At 40.9% G+C, this 12,518-nt stretch overlaps 1 protein-coding gene across 3 annotated transcripts in view; it reads right to left on the bottom strand.

Moving 5' to 3' along the window:
- LIPC (lipase C, hepatic type) overlaps positions 1-12,518 on the bottom strand; it is a 146,177-nt gene that overhangs the window by 129,892 nt on the left and 3,767 nt on the right. Inside the window, exon 1 of one of the 3 annotated variants that reach the window (XM_073211906.1) lies at positions 2,032-2,050. The exons of the other annotated variants lie outside the window; for them this stretch is intronic. The gene's annotated coding sequence lies outside the window, so the exon portion shown is untranslated. Of the gene's footprint in view, positions 1-2,031; positions 2,051-12,518 lie in introns of those variants that run through there. 3 annotated transcript variants of the gene reach the window in all.

Raw genomic sequence — 12,518 nt, 5'->3', positions numbered from 1 at the left:
GAACCTGGGGATCCTGGGTCAACTATCTATCCCCTGTGCAAAATGTTACTTAACTTTAGTGAATTCCAATTTTTTCACCTGTAAAATGGGATAACATGAGCCGGAGATAGCATTTTGAGATATCAACTTAGTATTATTCTTCTCCCAACGTCTCCCCCATATCACTCCTCCTAAGTGGTAAAAGAGCGAGAGGTCTACAATGTTTGGTCTTCCCAAAACTTAGGACCCAGGCTATTGAATGCTAACCAACAAACACAAGCAAAAGCCTAAATATGTTCTAAGGGGATGTGAAGGGAGCAGGAGCACCCCAACTTCCCATCACTAAAGAGTCTCTTGGGCTTTGCAGTGGGTGGAGGGGCAGAGATCTGTGCAAGGTCTGCAGGTGGAGGGACAGGCCCTTGCTTCCCAGAACCCCGCTAGAAGGTGGTAAGAACCCAGAGAGGAAATGGCTGTGTGGTGTCAGGTGGGCAAAAGATGCCTGCGTGCCTGGTGTGGGCTGCGAGCAGTACTGAGCCTCCAGAGCTAACGGGTTGTGTAAGGCGGGGAGGGCGGGCTCCTCAGTGGTCACCTGTGTGGACTGATGACAGAGGACTGAGTGCTCACCCACAAGCCCTGGCCTGGGTATTGTGTCTGATCCAGAGCTAAATGGGCATAAGTGGGCCAGGAGAGTGGGAAGAAGGGACCCAGGAGGGCCTGAAAGATAGGAGTCTGGAGCTAGTAATTTGGACGGGTTATAGAAAATAAAGACAGTTTTTGTACATCAGAATTGTGGACCGAGATTCACACCTCTACAAACACAGGGATGTCATGCACAGACCTCTCAGATATTTCTTAACCACCTGCTATAGGCTGAATGTTTGTGGTCCCCTAACATTTGTGTTGAATGTTATTAGACGTTCGGCCTTTGGTCATGAAAGCAGAGCCCATATGGGTGGAGGGAATGTCCTTTTAAAAGAGACCCAGCCTGACCCTCCATGTGAGGTTACAATAAGAGCACAGCCATCCGAGAGACCTCACCAGACACCAAAGCTGCTGGCACCTTGATGTTGGACCTTCCAGCCTCTGAAACAGTGAGAAATAAATTTCTGTTGTTTATAAGCCATCCAGTCTATGATATTCTATTATAGCAGCCTGAATGGACAAAGACATCACCTCAGGAAATTTTGTTTGTGTATATATAATGTTTATTTTATATTCACACTGTATGATTTGTATATAGTACTATGTAATATATTAGTGCTGTATAATTTATATTTGGGGTGTTCAAAATTTTTTAAAATGATGAAAGTGTGATGCCTCTGCTGTAGAGAGAATGGCTCCCAGGCCTTAATGAGCTGACTGCAATGTGGTTGACTCAGTCAGTACATCTGAACAGTCACTACATCCATTGGTGGGATCTTCAGTCACTTCTCCCCCTACCCAAGGAAGCCAATGGTTTAAGGAGGACTCTTCATTTCCCATGAGCTGAAAAGGGTCAGGCCTGGGCTCCATGGAGGCTGAAGCCGCCAGCAGAATTCTCAGCCCCAATGTAATCCTCAGTCTAAAATAATAATGGTTTTATAATTAAATTCCTAAAAATTGCCCAATTTTTACTCTCCTTTAATTTGAAGACCTTAAAGAAAAAGAGATTTCAAGAGACTGGTATCTGATGACCTGAATGTAACCTTTTTCCTTGGTGAGATGGTGATAAGAAAGTTAATCAGGAGAAGACAATGAATATGCTACAGAGACAAAGAGAGCAAGTCCCTGGAAGGAGAAGCCAGGTTGGGTTGGTGCTATTATTTCCCTCCTTTTACAGTTGAGATTTAAGATATCAAAAACTGGGACAAACCATATCTTACCAGTAAAAGGCTGAGCAGGGAAATCAGGGCCATGTGAGTTCAGGGTCAGTTTTCTTAGCAACCACGAACCCTGATTTCCTCAGGACTGCACTGGGCTTTCTTTCCTATAGTTTAACCCCACGCCCCTTCCAAGATGACATCTATGAAGTTTTCAGGTTCATGTCATTGGAAAACGACTACTCTCTCTTACCCTTGCTTGGGTCCAGGCTGCCACCAGGAAAATGACCAAGCTTCTATTAGGTCACCATGATCTGCGTAGACTTTCTTGTACCATGTGGGAAAACAACAAAACAAGTAGGGACACTTCGAGTTGGCTTGGAACATGTCCTCATTTGGAAAGAGGTTGACCTGGAGTTTAACCTTTTCCTTATCTATGTTTTTTTAAAGACTAGTAAACAAACAAAAGAAAAAAAATAAGATTGTAGACAATGTTTTAGACTATTTAAAGAATGAAGTGTTTCCAGCACTTTAGGCAGGTACTTATTCATCCAAGATTATCATGCTTGCATTGATTACCCTTTGCAGAGTAACCTTTGTGTTGACTCTGCCCCTGACTAATTGCGTGACTTTGGGCAAAGTATGTAACCTTGCTCTGCCTCAGTTTTCTCATCTGTAAAATGGAATTGTGAAATTAAACACTGTCACTTGGAAAGTGCTCTTAACAGTTCTTGGCACAGTCAGAGATTCTTTTATTTTTGTAACAAATGAGGCAGGAATTATTTCCTGCATTTAACAGGAGAAAACTGAGGTCCTGAGATTCCTAGTCCAAGCTCACACGTCTAATTAACGTAGATCAACTGCAAGGACTTCTGGTCCCTGTAAGGTCTAGGGCTCCGTCATTCCCAAAGTCTAAAGGCTAGAGACAAGCAGCTAGGAAGCAAAGAGTTGACATTTCTTTTTGCACTTGTTTATGTTTCCTGCTCTGTGTTGGACCATTTATTTTCCTCATTAGAATTTCAGTTGCTGGTGTGTAGAACAACTAAAAAAACAATCCAAACCTCCCACACCAGAGCAGTCTATTTTTGTGACTGGATCCTCTGGAACTAATAATGCCATTGTATGATTTTAGTAGTTCCAGTAGAACAGACAATCTTATCTTCTCTGATTGCATTATGCTTGTGAGCAGAAGGAATTAAAGACTTAAGTTGGTTTTGAATAGCCAGATAGACATGTAACACTGGTGGCTCCTTAAAGTTTGCCCACAGCGTTCTCCTTTGTGGGAAAGAGGGCAGGTGGGGGCCAGACTGTCTGCCTCCTCGGGGGGCTTGTGGCTGTGCTTGGACCCGGTGAGAGGTGAGCATGCTGGGCCCCTCAGCCGGGAACTCAATTGACTGTGTAGGGACGGGCGGGCTGTCCCAAGATGTGCCATGGTGACATGTGGATGATTTTCAAGTTGAAAACAATTGAGGCCCAAAAAATGCAGAAAGAAAGGTTGACCTCCTGCCCCCCATCCGCTGCAGAGAAAGAACTTAGAGGAACTTCTCTGGGAGGAGAGCTGTCGCCATAGAGTCTATAATGTTGACATGTTGACTAGGTGTGGTGGGCTGGGGGCAAGGTGATTAAGCCTGTTAAAACTTCTCTCTGTGCGCCACTGTTTCTGTGTGGCCCATCAAGTATTTTGTTTATCAAACGTTTACTTTTTTCTTATTCCTGTGAATTACTTCTCTTCCCTTTGAAGTCTCAGACCCCTGTCCCTTCTCCTTGGTTCAGGATGACATAGATACCTCATTCTCCCCGACTCTCTTTGGAACCCATGTCTATGGCTTTACCATACGTATGTAATTAGACTTTGTTTTTTTCTCGTATTAATCTGTCTCACGTCAGTTTGATTCTTAAGACCAGCTAGAAGAGCCTTGAGGGGTAGAGGAGAGTTCTTCCTCCCCAACAGCTGATTGCAACAAACCAAAGGCAGAGCGGGGGCAGGTGGGCCACCTGCTTGCTGGCTTGCTTGCTCTGGGTCCCAAGGCTTCTGCCTATGGGGTCCCTAGGGCACCGTCCGCATGCTTGTTATGAGGCAGGGCTGGGCCATTGCTCAGATTGAAATGGCCCAAGCCCTTCTCTGCAGCAGGGCACATGTGCACCATGTCCCACACTCACTTCACAAGCTTTCTGGGATTAGCAAATGAAGTCCTTGGCTGCAAGGAATTGGTAAGAGTTCCCAGCAATCTGCTACAAGTGCTGCCAGTGTCTTATCAGCTTCCTACTGACAAGGTGTCTTGCTTATGTGGTTAGTCCTTGTTTCCTAGGCGGACCTAGAAGTCAGAGGTTAGCAATTCAGGGGCTAGTTTCCCAAGATGCCAGAATCTCTATGTGCTCTCACTGAAATGTCAGGAACCACTTTGTGACTCAGGTATGATTATTCCCTTTGTGCAGAGAAGAAAACTGAGTCTTAGGAAGGTTACTGAGTTACCCAAATCCACATTCCAGTAAGTGGTGAAATGGGATTTGAACTATGTTTGTCCAACTCCAAAGCCTGCACGACACAACGTAGTTTACCAAGTGTAGTAGGAATTGGCTCCGAGATCTTCGTAGATCTAAGGTTGAAGAAAATGGAATTGTGTGGTGCTTTTGTACTGCAGATAAAGAGATGGATCTTGTGTTTATTTTATTATTGCTTTCAGAACAAATGTTCTCAAGCCCTTTCTCAGCCACCTAATGGAGATAGCCCATGAGGTTCAGCATAAGATAGAAGTAATGGAGACACTACGGTGGGATGGAATTATATAATTTATATACAGATTAATGTTCTCCAGTCAACAGTAAGAAGACCAGCCAAAGTGAGGGGACTGGGGCTTTTGCCCAGGAGGTTTTGTCATGTACGGAACAGAACATTTGACAGGAAATTATCTGGGTGATGTTAAGCTACAAATAACCTAACTTACACACTAATGTCAGCTCCCCAGGCCTTCTTGAGACCACTTGGGTTAGACCACACTTAGGGTCCTCCAGAAAACAACAAAGAGATGCTCTGATCTGCTTTGATAATTCTGTTAAGAAATAATTTTTTTAAAAACATAAAATCATGACTCTATTCAGATATAAAAATGAGCATATGGTTAAGTATTTTATTTAACTCATTAATGAGGATGCTGGTAAGGGTGTTATAACCACTTCAAAGAGGAAGCCAGCCCCTCTCTGCCAAGAAGTACACTGATAGAAGAATGTTGAAATGAACGTGCAAATGGAAGCACAGCCAGCTTCTTCCGCAGCGTGGGAGGGAAGTCCCCGAACTTCTCTGGGGCAGGTTGGAATTTGCACTTGTGCTGCTGCTGGTTATCTACCTGTACTGAGTTGTAAAAAGCCTCAAGGGCAAAGAGTGCTGAAGTCAGGTCACCCAGGGAGGCCGTGCTGTGGGGAGACAGTGCATAGTTCTCCACTGAAGAACAAAATTTCCCCTGTAATTCCTATTGTCGAGAGATGATACAGGGAAGTAGTTAGCTGTGGAATCCTGAAGAGAGAAGGATAGATTCCTTTCTGTATCTTCGTCTCTTAAAGCTGATGCTTTGTGATGACAGAGAACTGGATTTCCATGCTGGCTTCTCCCTTTTTGGTCCTGTTAGTGGGCAAATTATTCAAAATCATTGTGCCTCAGTTTCCCCACTCAAAAACAGTGGCAGTACCATTATTCATCTCCTGGGGTTTGGAGGACAAATAAATGAGAAAATCTAAGAAATGTGCCTAGTATAGTACCTAGCACAATACACATCAGCTATTAGTATTTTTATTGATTACAGACTTTTTGCCTTTTTATTTCTCCTACCCTTATATGTTCCTTCTCTTTCTCTTTTTCTGCCCCTATAACTGACTTTAATAAATAGGAGAATTATTTATAGTGCTTTTGGGAAAAAAAGGGTCTGTGGTTCCTGTTCCTGATTTTGATATTCACTGTAAAACTTATTTTGTAGCATTCCTATCTATTTAAAAAATAAAACGTCTCCCCACCCAAATATTTGCTCTCTGGTTTTTGAGTAATTTCCATCACCTATCTTGGACCAGCTAACCTTGAATTCAAATTTTGAAACGTGGTTCCTTTTGTAAAGTTAATGTCCAAAGAAAATAAGCTGTAGAGGGGGAAAGACCCTCAGAGGGGTATCCTCACAGCAGACAGTAGCTTGCGGCCAGAGAGACGACCTTCTGGCTTCAGCCTCGAAACTCCATGGTGATTCTATCCCCAGTCTGACTCCTCGGACCCCAGGGGACAGTCCATGCGTCCCTGTGGGGGTAATGTGTACCAGGCACCATAGAAAAGTCATCCACACAGCCTTGTCTGGTTGGTGCAAACCTGCCTTTGTTAAGTTTGTTTTTTCCCTTTGGGTCTGGGAGAGGACAGGAAAGGGGGGTGGGTCTGTTCAACCCCAAAGAGGGATTTCTGGATGTGTCTGGGTCAGGATGCCTGCATGGATTTGACTCCAGAAGCCCCAATTTCAGGTCTCATGCTCTGAGAAACTGTTAAGATTATTCAGGTGGACCCCACAGATGTGTTCTCCCTTTCCTTAGGCAGGGTTGGGAGCACGGGTTTGCACAGGAGTCAGGCTGGGGAAGGAGCTTCACCTCTAGGCAAAGTTCATGGATAGGAGGATGGAAATAGTGCTGTGTGTAGGCTTCCATTAAATTTATGGCCACTGGAGTGATTCCCTGGAGAGAGCCATTTTTCACTCCACAATTCCACTCCTATCACCAAATCTGACTGTCAGGCTACACAGAGGACTCGGGAGAGCGAATCATCCTTTTGATGCCTTAGGAAACAGCAGTGATTCCATCTCAGAGGTCAGCGGGTGTGTAATTGGGATCTTGGTGCTGGGAGGAGAACACAGATTTATACAGGGCTCCTTGCCTCTGGGACTCTTTCCTTTTACTATCATATCATCTTCAGAACAAAACTGCTTGTTTTAGCTCTTGATAGCAAAGTAACTGTCATTGCTCATTTTTCACAGGCAATGTGTAAACAAGGAAGGAAATGCCAGGCTGTTAACATGTTAGAGAGACCCAGTCTTGGCCAAACTTGGTGCCATGGCAAGAGACATCAAAGATCTGCGTTCGAGCCCAGCTCTGCACTGGGTAAGTCGTGACTTCCACACAATGGGGATAATGAAACCTGTGCTACTGACCTCACAAGGTCATGAGGATGATGGTGGTAAATCTCCAAGTGTTGGGCAGAAAGACAGAAATGAGCAGGATGAAAGGAGAGAGAGGCCCCCCAGAAATGACACAGGGAGTTGATCAGATAGAGTCAGAGAGCCAGAAATGACTCCGAAAGTTAACCAGATGAAGCCACAGGGTCCAAGAGTGACTCAGGAGATGTCCAGGGTCTCCTCAGATAAGAAACATCAGAAGCACAGGCACAGCACAGCCCATGTCCTCATTGCACCAATCAGAACAAGCCTAGAGGCCGAGCTGTCAATCAAGGACTTCTCTGCCCTGCCCAAACCACATAAAAGAAGCCTCAGAATGAGCAGCTGGGCTTGTCTTGCCTTAGGCAGGTTAGTCTGTGCAGAGTGCATTAAAACTGACTTTGCTTTCTTGACTTTGGTTTCTCAGTGACTTCCCTGCAACACGGAGCCGAGTTCCATCCTTCCTAACGCAAGCATCCTCAAGCAATCAAAGGGCGCTACGTGAAGTAAAGACCCTAGACTGGGATCTCCGATGCACGAGTGTCTCTGTGGAACAGAGAGACTGTGTGAGACTTGGGGGTCCAAGCAGTTGCTTCTTGACGACATTGCCTCGGGGGCCTGAGTGGTCACCAGCAGAGGGAAAGTTCTGGCTCCTAGCAGGGCAAGGCTCTCCTAGAAGGCATGGAGGGAGGGAGTGCTGAAGTGCCCATCTTAATTGGCTTACAGGCTTCAGCAAGGAGGTCAAAACATGAGTGGACTATCTCAAAAAAGAATTCCCTCAGATTTTGGAGGTTTGCAGCTGAAATCTGGTGGCCCGCAGGCAAGATGAGGGCCCCTGCAATTTAGGGAATCCTTGGGGACCTCACTGGTACTCCCTAGCAGAAAAAGCCTGGGATATCTGGTCATTAATGGAAGGGATTAATATTATGACAAAGCTTGACTTAGGCATCTCTTGTCTTCATTGTCCCTTTGAGTTCAGAGGGCCTGAACCACCCTCAGGTTCCACCTCTCCCACCCTCATCCTTTCCTCCAGCCCCAGGTAAATCCCTGCTCAGATCTGCTTTCTCCCTGGAGACCTATGACGAAAGGCTCTGAGTATGTAGGTGGGATTCAGCACATGTAGACATAAAAGAGAAGGTAACAAAGGGCTGAGCCATTCAGAGTTCAAGTTGATGAGGAGGGACCTGTCCGTTTTTGGCAAATAACTCAAGAATAACTACTTAGTGGCAACATTCCTGCCTAAAGGGTGGGAGCAATATGGTTGTAAATGAATATGAGTCAATTTCTGGGCAGCTTCACCAGCATTGGATATTAACATTTAATTTTTTTAAGTCCTTTTAGAATATGTAAATTGTCATCTTCAGACTGCTTTCATTTACATTTCTTTGATACCTAGAGAGAATTAACATTTTCCCACTGTTTTTGTCTACTAATTGTATTTCCCTCATGGGAATGGTCTTGTCTTTTACCTATTTATCTCTCGGGATCTTGACATTTATTTTACAAATTTGAATTAGCTATTTGTGATAGATCTTAATTCTTTGCAACACTTGATAGAAATAGATTCCCTCCTTAAAAAAGTCTTTAGTAATGCTAATTTTATAGTGCAATCATTAAAATTGCTACAAAGCTGAGAAAGTTAAAATTTCCCCGGAGAGGTGATAAACACTTCTCTCAAATTTTTGCCGGTGCTTCTATAATTAGATTTTATATTTAAATCTTCAATCAAGCAAAGCTTATTTTGGTGAATGTTTTCATTTTAGCAACTTTTGCTATTATAAAATCAATAAATGTTTATTATTGAAAAACAAGATAATGAAGAGCAAAAAGAAAAATTCCACCACTCAGAGATTACCACTGTTGACATTTTAGTGTGGATACCTTCCAAATTATTTTTCCTGTCCATATCTATTTTAGACATACAACTGTAAATATATTGTACAAGCTCTTTGATAACCTGTCTTAACCACATATTAGTGACATATTTCAGTGGCACTACATATTATTTTAAAACATTATTTGAAATAGAGTATTGCATTCTATAGGTGTGCCAAATGACTCATTTCCCTATTGTCATCAAGTTTAATGTAGCTAAGGTATCACTGTTACGAACAATGCTGCTATAAACATGCTTAAGCGTAAATCTTGGTTCCACGTTTCTGATCACTTCCTTTGCTTATATTTTTTAAAGTAGAATTGCTGAGACAAAAGGTTGTAATATATGTGTATATGCATATGTATTTTGCCTTTTCCCTTATACTGTCACATTAAGTACATTTATGAAATTTTGAGTTCCCATCAACAGTGAGTGGATGTGCTCTTCCCTCCCCCCCTTCCTCCTCATTAACATTAGCTATTTATATTCTTGCAATTTCATGCCAGACTGATAAGTCAAAATGGTATGCGTATATTTTAATTTTTTTTTACCAGTGAGTTAAAGTTGAATTTACCACCACCCTCATTGTTATTGGATAGTTTCTTTCTTTATGAATTACCTATTAATGATTATATATTTTGTATGCTAGCTAATAATTACTTTTTTACATATTTTTTAAATTGGGGCACTCATTTAAAAAAAGCTGTAGTGATTTCAAGCACACAGTATAAAAAATATTTATGAATACCACCCTGCTACTTAGATCCATCAGTTCCTAACATTTTACCATATGTTTCCTATTTTTGTTAAAAAATTAAATACGTATATGCCTGTATAACCTCTTCCCAAATCTAATATCATTTTTCCCTTCTCAGAGGCAACCCCATCCTGAGTTTGGTGCCTATCATTCTCATTTATGAATATGTTTGCAACATATGTAGGTAGCTGTAAAATACATATCATTATTATGTAGGTTTACAAATTTTTATGCTCTACTTATTTATCTGTAAATAACTTATTTTTTCACTCAGCATTATATTTTTGAGATTCATCTCTGTTGACAAAACTGCTATAAATGGTCCCACTGCACAAGCATCTCACAATTTGATGGATGTCTGTGTCGTTTACTCTTTCATTTGTCTGTGTTTTGCTATTACAGACAATGTGGCAATGGATTTGCATTGTTCACAAGGGAGAGCTTCTAGAATTCACTCCTAGAAGTGAAATTAGTGGGTTGCAAGACAAGGTCTCTTCAGTATTACTAGATGTTGACAATTTATTCTCCAAAATGGGTATACCAGTGAACACATTATCAAAAAGTGAATGCTTCTCCAATTCTTCCATATTATCACAAACACTTGACAGTATCAGATTATTTCATTTTCACTAGTTTGATGGATGTAAAATGGTATCTTGTTTTAATCTTCACCTTTCTGATTACTGGTAAGGATGATTATCCTTTTATGCATGTCGTCAGGCATTCAAATTTCTTCTGCTATAAATTGCTTGTTCATATCTTTTGCCCATATTTCTGTTAGTTCATTAGTGTTTTTCTCCCTGATTTTAACTCTCTGTGGTTATATGTGTTGCAAATATCTTTTCCCAGTTTGCATCTTCTCTTTGCACATTGCCCGCAGTGTTTTTTGTTTAATAGAGTTTTAAAGTTTCATGTAGTCAGCTTCGTCCATCTTCCCTTGACGAACATCCTCTAGAAGAGGTAAATTTTTACCTTTACCCTCTTAAGTTTTTTTTTGGCTGGACCTGAGATTTAAATTGACATAAGACAGACCAACAGGAGAAAAGCATACAAATTCATGTAAATTTCACATGAGATAGGTGTCCTCATAAGGACATGAAGACCCAAAGAAATGATGATATGTACATGCTCTATATTGGGTTGAACAAGGAGAGGCGTTTTTGTGTGTGTGGAAAAGTAACTACATTATGTGGGGAGGCTAAAGGGAGATAAGAATTATTTTAACAAGGTCTGGCTGCATACAATTCTCTCGGGCTTTTATTCCCCATTGAAGAATGTTTCTTTTCCCCAGGTACTGGGAGGGCATCTTTCACATGAGAAATTTTATCTCCTGTTTCAGGAAGAAAAGGGGGAGATTAGATTCTTGTATTTGCTGTTTTTCAAGTGCCTTTGGCTCAAAATAATCCTTTTGCCAAAGTGGTATATTTTGGGATGGTATAATCGTCACCCTCCAATCCTTAGTGTCTTCATTTCTTCAAGTTTTCTTTCAAGTCTCACCAAAAAAATGAACAATTCTTTTGTAAAAAGAATTCTGTGATTTGTTGTAATCTTTCAGCATTCCTAGAATTTTCCTTTATTGGTCACCATGCTTTCTTGTTACAGCTGCATTCTGTAGACTCAGTTAAAAAAGGGTTTTTTTGCCTATGCTCTTTGGGCCTGACATGAAGTGATTAATACGAGTTAGCAAATATATGCACAAGCCATTCCTGCCTTTCATGCCCTTAGTAGACATTGCTAATTGACTGCATTCATTTCCTCATTCATAGGCCTATATATTCATTTATTTACCTATCCAACAACTATTTTTGGAAAATCCACTATGTGGCTGAGCCTGGTTGTAAGCCTTTCAAACCACTTTTATTGGAATTGGCTTGTGCACATGTACCATCCTATGATGTGTTTGTGTGTGTGTGAGCACATGTGGTATTTTTCACAGATTTATAGATGGGTATACTTACCTCTTAGAACAGATTGGGTATTGCAACTTGTTTTTCCATGATTTGGAACTGATTACATAATATGAAAGAATATGTTTCTTGAATATTTAGAAATATTATTTAGTAAATTTGTTTGGGCCATATTTTTTGGGGGGTGGTTAAGGTGTTTCTTTATTAACTTCCTCAATTTCCTTCTCCTTCACCATTATTTTCATCTTCTCTCCATCGTGTTTTTGTCAGTTTTATAGTTTACATTTTGCATTGTCCATTTGGCTGAACATTTCAAGTTGATTATCACAAATTTGTGCATTGCAATCATATTTTAGCCTTTAAAATCCTTTATTTCAATTGTTAAATCACTAGGCTTACTTTTTATTTTCTTGATTTATACCTTTTCTTTTATTTATTACATTTCCAAGGATTTTAATTTATCTTATTTTCTCAGGGAATGACCATTTTAATTTATTATTTCTACTGAATTTGTGTTTTCCAAAATTTTTTCTGTCCTTTTTTGAGAGGGCATCTCTCATATTTATTGATCAAATGGTTGTTAACAGCAATAAAATTCTGTATAGGGGAGTCAATGCTCAATGCACAATCATTAATCCACCCCAAGCCTAATTCTCATCAGTTTCCAATCTTCTGAAGCATAATGAACAAGTTCTTAGATGGTGAACAAATTCTTACATAGTGAATAAGTTCTTACATGGTGAACAGTACAAGGGCAGTCATCACAGAAACTTTCGGTTTTGATCACGCATTATGAACTATAAACAATCAGGTCAAATATGAATATTCGTTTGATTTTTATACTTGATTTATATGTGGATCCCACATTTCTCCCTTTATTATTATTATTATTATTGTTATTATTTTTAGTAAAATACTGAAGTGGTAGGTAGATGCAAGATAAAGGTAGAAAACATAGTTTAGTGTTGTAAGAGAGCAAATGTAGATGATCAGGTGTGTGCCTGTAGACTATGTGTTAATCCAAGC

This window comes from Manis javanica, chromosome 8 (genome assembly GCF_040802235.1).
Source record: "Manis javanica isolate MJ-LG chromosome 8, MJ_LKY, whole genome shotgun sequence".
Taxonomy (NCBI): domain Eukaryota; kingdom Metazoa; phylum Chordata; class Mammalia; order Pholidota; family Manidae; genus Manis; species Manis javanica.
This window is presented reverse-complemented; position numbering and strand designations above follow the sequence as displayed.